This window comes from Eschscholzia californica, unplaced genomic scaffold (genome assembly GCF_041429995.1).
Source record: "Eschscholzia californica isolate CP2 unplaced genomic scaffold, dmEscCali1.0.p SCAF_1, whole genome shotgun sequence".
NCBI classification, from domain to species: domain Eukaryota; kingdom Viridiplantae; phylum Streptophyta; class Magnoliopsida; order Ranunculales; family Papaveraceae; genus Eschscholzia; species Eschscholzia californica.
In genome coordinates this window covers 33,734,378-33,744,136 of record NW_028238198.1, presented here as the reverse complement: position 1 = coordinate 33,744,136, position 9,759 = coordinate 33,734,378, and the positions used below count along the sequence as shown (strand labels likewise).

The following is a 9,759-nucleotide window of genomic DNA, read 5'->3' as shown; positions in this document are numbered from 1 at the left end:
GTGAAATTATGCGGTGGATCTTATAACCTTAGATATCTTCTTACCTCTCTCTTAGTTAGTTTATTTAGTTTTATTCGTTTTCTTATTTCTTACATATCAAACATCAAATCTATGAAGTGGGGTGTGTGTGTGTGTGTGTTAGTCTAAGTTAGCTATTGACATTTTGATTATTGGGCTAAACTCGCCGTCAATATCCGAAGTTACCTACCTATTCCTTGGGACGATTTCCCGATTTACAAATTATACTATAACTTGACCCCGTATACTTGCGGGAATAGACCTATTTTAGGCCTATCAGAGGCAAAAGGAATTTTAGAATCGGGAAGACGCAATGCAAGATAAGATCTCAGCCTTGGACAAGAACAACACATAGGAGCTCGTGCCAAAATCAAAAGATGCTGAGTTAGTGACATGTAGATGGGTTTATAAATTGAAGAAGAAGGCAGATGGAACTGTGGACGGGTACAAAGCACGCCTGGTTGCACGAGTGTTCTCACAGAATTATGGATTAGATTATGAAGAGACCTTCAGCCCCATCGCCAAGATGGTGACAGTTAGAACCATAATCTCTTTGGCTGCATGGATTTCGTGGAGTTTATGGCAGTTTGATGTAAAGAATGCATTTCTTTACAATGAGTTGGATCGTGAAATATTTATGGAGTAACCCCAAGGTTTCATCTCAAAGAAATTTCCCCATTATGTTTGTCGACTCAATCAGAACGCCTTGTATGGTCTAAAGCAAGCTCCACGAGCTTGGTACGGTAAGATTGCTCAATATCTTACCTTTTGTGGATTCGAAATTTCAAATTCAGATTCTAGTTTATTTGTGAAAATGAATTCCACATTGTGTACAATTATTTTATTATATGTGGATGATATGATAATCTTGGAGATGATTTTGCTGAAATTACACGTCTGAGAGGGGATTTATCTATCCGATTTGAAATGAAAAGTCCGGGCGAACTGGGATGTTTTCTTGGCCTTGAAGTGGAAAAATCAGATGGCTATTTTGTTTCTCAAAAGGGTTATGCTAGCAATCTGCTGGATCGTTTTGGTATGGGGGAGTCAAATGCAGTAACGACTCCTATGGAGTCATGTTTCAAGTTAAAGAAAGATAAAGGGAAGCCACTAAGTGACAATCAAAGTGCAGTGAAGTTAGCAGCCAATCCTATATTTCATGCTCGCAGCAAACACATTGAGATTCAATATCATTTTATCCGTGAGAAAGTACTTGATGGAGAAATTAAACTCCATAATATTCGAAGTGAAAATCAAGTGGCATATGTCTTTACTAAAGCACTTCCAAGAGCTAAGTTTGAAGAGTTCAGAACCATTCTTGGTATAATTGGTCGTAAGAATGCACTAAGGGGGAGTGTAAAAAACTAGTGCATCTTATTAGTGGTTTCCATGTTTTTTTTAGCAAGTAGTTGATCATGTTGTTATCTTAACTAGTTATTTTCTAGACTTTAATAAGTGTTAGTAGTGGGGGTATTATGGCAGTAATGGGTGTTAGTAGTGGGGGTATTATGGCAGTAATGGGTGTATTAGTGGGTAGTGTATGTAATGGCGGTGTAGTGGGTTAGTCTTGATAGGAAGTGGGTAGCTATAGTAGAGTCTATGGATAGAGTCCAGAATATGTTGAAAAGACAAGAAAATTTTTTGATGAATGTTAATTTCCTTAGTATTACTGTTGAGTTGTGTGATTTGAATAGTTACTTCAAGTCATAGCTTTATTTTCTTCATAGTGTTCCATTACTAATCGATTGCTCCCATCGATTTGGCCTAACCACCAATGATTTCCTTTTCGATTTGGTGAAGAATAGACCGTTTTCTTCTCGGTCTTCGATTACCTCCGATCACTCTCTATCTAGAGTTCTCTGTCAGCTGCAATGACTAAGCCTTAATCGGCCATTCCCTCTCTTCTCAAAACGATCTTTACAACATCAGGTTTTCCATCAGACTTCATGATGCAAGAATATCGTCTTTGTCGAATAGTTTTTTTTTTCATCAATGATCGCTTAATTGAGTTATTTGCACTTCTCTCAAATCGAGATTTACAAATTTTATGTGCAATCAACAGGGGCGGCCCGTGACCAAAGCCACCAAAGCGGTCGCTTTGGGCCCCAAATAATCAAGGGCCTCATGTTTCCTATTTTGTATGTAACTTTCGAAAAACTAATTATACATTAAACCAATTTCAAACATAATTTAGGGCGTAGCTTAGTGGTAAAGAGTTTAGATCTTGAATAAAAGGTCAAGGGTTTGATTCCTACCCTTTGGATTTTTTAAATTTTATTTAACTTTTTCTAATCTCCATTGTATGGAGCCCCAATTTTTTTTATTTCGCTTGGGGCCTCCGATATACTTGGGTCGGCCCTGGCAATCAACTTGGATGTTTTAATAGGAGTACCATTTTTTTCTATGGGAAAGTTATGAATGGTGTAGTAGCTAGGTCGTGATCAATCATCATGAGATGTTCAGAACCGATATCACATTGGTTTAAAGCCAATTTCATGTCAGAAGAACTTCAGTCATGGTTTCTGTTTTCCATCAACAAAACTTGCTCTCTCTAACTCACAGCCACTTACTTTCGCTCCTCCTGGATTATTTGCCTATTCGGGTTCTATAATTTCACATGGTTAATAAACCCTCATTATCTATCTCGGTTGTGATTTTCAATCCTGAACGGGTTAATCAATCCTTTTCAAGCTTCGGCAAATTCCCGACTTTTTTTGTGCGATGTGATATTCGTATTTCACTTATTCTTATATCATTATCTATATCAGTTGCTACTCTTCTACTATTTCCGTCATCGTTTTTCGGCACTCTAATTCATTTCGAAGTCTCTTAAATCGTTATGATTTAATCATCAATCAAATCGCTTTGTCGATTTTTTTTGTTCAAACTATATGTGGTCTTCTATCACTTATATGAAACTTCATCTCTTCCTTCTTTAATTTTTTTTTTCCAGCTTAAGTTTTTAGCTATGAAATATTTTGTTCTCTCTCTTTGGTCGAAATTCAAATATCATTCGAACATCTTTCTTCTTGTTTCGTCTACAATGACGATATTTTGCAGCAAACCGTAACCATTCGGCTATGAACAATCCGTTAACATTCAAACGAGTTTGATCTTCTCTTGAATTTGGTACCTTACAGATCAATCCATCCCTCCCCTCAATCACTACTTTTTATGCACAATGTTGAGTTCCATTATATTCTCATCTTTGTCAATGAAAGAAAGAAAGACAAAAGAAAAGAAAAAAAGAATTTTATTCAAGCATTAGCGATCAAGATTACTTCGGGTAAAAAGAATTTCAAGTTTACAAGACTATTCAAATTACGAAGCTACATCTACCTATAAAGTGGAGTTTCAAACAAAGTATTCACCACCATTGCCAATTTTTCGACGTTAAACAAAAAAAAATCAAGTTCAACTTCAAGTTTTGAATCTGATCATATGCGAACGACATTCATCTTTTCCAAGTTCAACCTTCAAGTTGGATACTTCACAAGTTCCGCATTCCAACTTGAGGGTGAGTGTTAGAGTATTAGGATCGAGATCCGGAGATATCAAAGATCAACCGTCCAAGATATATGAAGATTTGGAAGATATTATTTAGTTATCTTGTACTTATCCTAGATAGAGTCTTAGGAAACTAAGATACCCAAGTCACTCTATAAATAGAAGTGACCTCTATGTATTTTATTCATTGAATTGCATTAAGTCTTCGAGTATGTAACCAATCAATCCCACGATTGTGGAGATAATATAATATAGCCATTAATGGCTTTTTTCGTGGATGTAGGTCGTGATCCTCCGACCGAACCACGTAAACTATTATGTTCTTTCCAAGTTCCTCTTCTCGGTGGCTAACTTGGAGACATTCATAAAGAAGACAATTCTCGAATTTGGGAAGTTTAAGTTTATATGGATTCCTTTTTTTTTTCTTCTAAACTTCTAACCTTTTTACACATAAATACACACCGAGGTATAGGTTATTTCTCACCGAAAAACCTAATTCTATTGGAGAACGGAAACGAGAGTTCATTAGACACGTAGAGTCCGATTTTTACGTTCTCTCCATATCATCTTATGTGCCAAACAAGTCGACTGCTGATTCACAAGTAAGGTGTTAGAGATGAGATCGTTAGATGGATTCAACAAAAAATACTATCTTCTCAAGGAACCAATTATCATCTCAAATCATCTTTCGCATCAATTCTCACAGGCAGATTGTCAATCTTGTTTAGAATGAGATCATTTCTTCAATTTCATATTAGAATCCTTTTGTTCTAGGTTTTGTTGAGACATAAATTAGTAATAATAGAAACCGGAGATAACAACACATATTACCTTCTGTAAGAGTAGTCTCACATTAGAAAAGGGTGAACTAGTAACCAAGAGTATAATGTCTAGGCCTTTTTAACTCATGCCCAATTGATTTGAGTTCGGTTGCTACAAACTTAACATGGTATCAGAGCTAGGTCGACACGTGATAGTTTTCAAAGCCATGTACACGTTCTCCTCGTTACTCGTAAAGAAAAAAATACGTGTTACACTCAAAGGACACCCCACGTGAGAGGGAGTGTCCTTTAAAATCTCACAATGAAAAATAGGTGAACTAGTGATATCTAGATTATCTCCACTAGTTGCTAATTAGTTTTGATTTAGATCCGACAAATTAACACCCAAACACCAAAAACCAATAGTCTAAGATCATACTCCTTTTATGATATTGAAACTTTTCACATGGTTTTCATAGAGGAACTAAGTATCCTGTGAGAACTATCAAATAAACGGGTGTGGGAGGAGACCCTGTGAGAACTATCAAATAAACGGGTGTGGGAGGAGACCCAAGGAGAACCTATGAGGGGAAAGGCCATTGAGAATGGGTGTGAGAATTTTGTTGATTAAATAAACGACCGTCAAGACACATTCTCCCTAAAAACACAAAGGTAAGTGGGGTTGAAAACGAAGAGCTTGGGCCACATCAGGAATGTGCCGATGTGCCACATCAGGAATGTGCCGATGTTTGGGCTCGACCACCCTATTTTGTTGAGGGGTGTAGGCACAACTCGGTTGATGAACGATACATTTGTCACTAAAGAGTTGTTGAAGAGTATTGGAAAGAAATTCCGATCCACTGTCAGATCTAAATGTTTGTAATTGTGGAAAAAGTGTAGCTCCTTTTCCCGTTTGCAAAGTGGAAATAGGAGAATGAAATTGAGTAATTGTATAATTGACAAACTTAGAAATAAATTTATATGTCTCGGAATTAGAATGCATCAAAAAAGTCCAAGTGCAACCGGAAAAATCATCAACAACAGTGATGAAATAATGACAACCGGAATGGGAAGTCACGGAGAATGGTCCCCACAAGTCGGCATGAACCAATTCAAATGGACGAGAAATTGTTGAAGAATTATGTGAAAGAGATACGAGGTGGTTTGGAAATGGGACATACATCACACAAAATTTTATTCACTAAACTGCTTTAAAAACGTGGAAACTTAGATAAAATAAAATTGAAACAAACTAAAGAAGGATGACGTAAACGCCGGTGCCATACATCAAAAATATTCGAAATACTAGAAACAAAAGAAGATAAAATTTTAGGTTCCATGTGAAGGAAGTAAAGCCCATCGTGAGGATCATCAAGTCCAGTCGTCCTTGTTGTCGCTTGGTCCTGAAAAATACAAGAAGACGAATTAAATGTAACGTCACCATTGAGAGACTTAGTAATCTCAGAGACCGAGATGAGACTAAATTTGAACGAAGGATTATGTAAGACATTGTTGAGATAAAAATCCTTAGTAAAAGGAACGGAACCAATGTGGGAAACACGAGATCGTGAACCGTCAGATAAGTGAACAAAATAATTAGGAGGTGCAATCATGAAATTAGAGAAGGAAGAAAGAGAAGAACAAATATTTTTAGCGGCTCCAGAATCTATTACCCAAAGAAGGTTGTAAAGAAAGTTACCCGTTAGGTTAATGGAAGGTCGGAGGTGCCTGTAGCCGCATTGCCTTGAAGTGACTTCTGTTGTTCAAATAGTTGGACTAGGTGATGATATTGGTCTTGAGTCATAGAGGTGGCTAAAGGCACTCCATATTGGGTAGGGCCAAGAACCGAACCAGCAGTAACACTTCCAACGAGTTGGGCTTGGCAGGTATGCGGAGGATATCCATGCAACTTATAACATGTAGCTTGAAGGTGACCGTGTTGCCTACAATAATCACAGTAGGATCGTGAGTGTTTTCGCCGAGGAGGATCAGCCCTATTAGACCGGTCAGGACGGTCAAACCGTTGGCAGAAGCTGGACCATGCGAACCAACAACCAAGATAGCGGCTTCCCCACCCGTAGTAGCATCATGCATTAAATTTTGTTGTACCTTTTCCTATTTTACAAGACTATGAATCTTGAGAACGGAAGGAAAAGAATCCACAAGTAGTATTTGACTCCGAATAGCAGCAAAACGATCATGGAGTCCTTGAAGGAACTCCACGGCTCGGAATCAAGTAGTGATTTACCGTGCCCGCATAAGCAAGGTTCTACTGTGTTCTACGACACGTAATGATTGAAGTTCATCTTGTGGAGTTTTGAGATGTGGAAAATAGGCAAAGACGTCAGAACCCTCCTGTTTCAATTATCAAAACGCACGTTTGAGTTGAAATATTTTTGGTGCATTAGTTTGATGAAATCGATCATATAGATTTCGCCGAATGTCAGTCGCGGTTTCATCATAAAGAATATATTGGCGAATATATGGGTTGACAGAGTTAACAAACCAATTAGAAACCAAATCATTACAATGTTTCCATGCGTGCAACTCAGTAAGAGAAGTTGGTTTCAGAGGAGAACCATCAACGGAGCCAAACTTGTCTTTAGCTCGGAGAGCCATTTTAATCCTCCAAGACCAGAAGACATAGTTATCGCCACCTAAAAGTGGGGTAATCAAGACAGTAGTCGAAGAGTCCGAGTGGTGAACATCCATATGCCTAACATAACCTCATCACTGGTGATCAAAGTCCCCTCAAAGTTGTAGATAGCAACACATATTACCACCAAACAAACGAGGCCCCACTGTAACCAAATTCTCTCTCCCCGTACTGGCTTTATTGTGTCCAATCATTGGAAAAGGCCGCGGCTTTGGGGAATAAAGAAAATTCTCCGGGGAATAAAGACTTTTCTTAAAATTAGTCAAATAAGATTGACTTTTATGTTTTCTTTTATTGCTAAGGGGCTTCTAATTTTGTGAGTTCAAAATAAAGCAAATTTTAGAAGGCTCCTCCATCTCATCACCTCTCTCTACCACCTCATCTTCACGCCTCTCATCATCTTCTCCGGCGAAGGTCGCCGACCGGCCTATTTTCCGGTCGGCGACCTTCAAACATTAAAAAAAAAAAAAAAACTTTTTTTTTTATTTTCTCTCTCCTCTCTCTCTCTCTGTTCAAAAAAAAATTTAAGTTAAATTAGCATAACTAGCCAAACAACATCAAACCATACAAACTCCCATCCTTCTGGATGACACAATCTTCAATACCCTCATTATAAAATAGCAATCTCCAAGAGAAAATACTCCCCAATTCAGCAAGTAATAAGGGATTCATCATTCATGTAAACACACAAAACAACATAAAGAATGAACAAAACTTGAGATAATTCACAAAAGACTGAGTTAAAGTAAGGGATTCACCTGAATTCCAAGGTTAGGTTACATCCAAGTAGCCTCTTGATATAATTGATAATAGCTTTCCTTCTCTTTTCAGAAAGAACAGTAGGATGAATGTGATTTATAATAGTAGCTTCAGCTATCAGCCAACAATATTCATCAATTGAATCAGGATCTGGATTAGTCAAAGGCACATAAGAAGGTAAATCAGGAATTGGAAACAGTTCCAAATCCAATGGGATGCCGTTCGGCGATAATGAGAATGAATTGAGTTCTCCAGTGCAATCAAAATTAAGAAATCCCAAACAACCGATTGATTAAAAAACCTAACTTAAAATCAAAAACCTTTAAAACCCCATAAACGATTTTCGTCCGAGCATGAAACGATGATTAAAATAAGTAAAATTCAAAGACTCGCACGATTATCTTCGAAACAATCAGAAAAAGATAAAGAAGAACAATTTAAACACAAACTCGGTAAAAAAAAAAAAGGCTATATAAATGAGGGATTTTGATGAAAAATCTGAATTTAGAGGATCTTAAACCGGCTGATGAATAAATAATGAAGAAGAAGTAAAGAGGTTTGGTTTTCTTTCAAGAGCTTCAAAGAGAAATCCCAAAAGCCCCAAAAATCTCTATTCGTGAGAACAAACCCTCTCTCTCTAGATCTGTTCTAGAGAGAGAGAAGAAAAAAAATTTAGAGAGAGAGGAGAGAGAAAATAATTTTGTTTTATGTTTGAAAGAGAACTTTCAAAAAAATTAGATGGAGGAGATGAAGTGGCAGAGAGAACATATGAGATGGAGGAGAACTTTCAAAAAAATGTATTCTGTATTCCCCATAAAAATTAATTCTCCGGAGAACTTTCAAAAAAATCTGGATTCTCTCGAGAATTCATTCCCCGGAGAATTTTCTTTGTCCCCCAAAGCCACGGCCTTGGAAAATCTGTTGCCTGGCACGTTTGGTAGACCTTGAGAGTTAACTTCTATATGAGACAACAGTTGTGACCTGTTTAGGTCTCGATCTTGTCCTTGACTCGTCTCTTTACTAACCATTTGTTGTTGTAGCTGTTGTTGTTCCGGTTGCTCGTTGGATGTCCTCGGCTCATACACGACAATATCCTGGTACCCATTCATGGCACAAACTTAGTTAAGATCAAGAACTCTAGTTGGTCTTAGAGTTAAATAACCATTTTGGGTTTTAAAATTGAAAGAATAAATCGTAAAACTTTCAGTAGAAGATTTAGTTAGATACTTTAGGATTCTCTCTTAAATTAGTTTCAAATGTTGTATTTATGAACAGTAATATGATATAGTTGGATGTTTTGTTGCATTTATGTTGGAAATCTTACTTGAGATCTAAGTTATCTCTAGTTATATTTCATAATATTTATTTTGTGGGTTTTGGTTCGTACATCTAACTCGTCTAAATTAATTAGCAATGAGTGGAGATGATCTAGACAATCGGAACGTGAACTACATATGGCGAAGTCCAAGATTGGAAATTTGTTAAAAAATGAGACCTAATAACACTAACTAAGAGATTAAGATAGCGAAGGCAAAACGATAATTTGTTACCTCCCACATTCTAATGTATCTTTCAGGACCTGTTTGAGTATCTCCAGGTGTCTCTTGATCACTATGAGTTTCTTATCCTGCATGTACTTGTTCAGATGTTCTAGTAGTAGGAACGCTTCTTCAGACCCCAAAAGAAGAACTTGATGGGCCGGTTCGAAGTGAAAGGTTGTGATGGGCCTGACGACTCACCAGCAGTAGGTTTCAGACCCTGACGAAGCGTACGAGAAGTGTCATTGAAAAAGGAGGGGCTAAAGGCCCCTGGTCAAAGTGGTGTAAGCACCCGGATTGTACATGGGACATCTCACAATTTGCGATTTGACCGGGAGTCTAGAGCAGTTTGGCTGGGTGCTTTTAGCCGCACCCCACTAGTAGAAGCAGGTTTTAGTCCCTGAATGAAAAGTTGAGTTCAATAACTTCTTGCACACACAAGGGAGACAAATAGAAAAATAACCCTATTCTATTTATGAAAATTAAAAATCATTCAATCAAAGATCATTATAGTATTCAA

At 37.4% G+C, this 9,759-nt stretch overlaps 1 long non-coding RNA gene across 1 annotated transcript; it reads right to left on the bottom strand.

The window, feature by feature from the left end:
• Nucleotides 1-5,466: 5,466 nt before the first annotated feature.
• On the bottom strand, nucleotides 5,467-8,351 carry LOC147566265 (uncharacterized). Its single transcript, XR_015230410.1, has 4 exons — nucleotides 7,701-8,351; nucleotides 6,535-6,641; nucleotides 5,986-6,401; nucleotides 5,467-5,689 (listed from the first exon to the last, which is right to left on the bottom strand). It is a non-coding gene; the product is annotated as an uncharacterized LOC147566265 (long non-coding RNA).
• Between the last annotated feature and the right edge of the window lie 1,408 nt (nucleotides 8,352-9,759).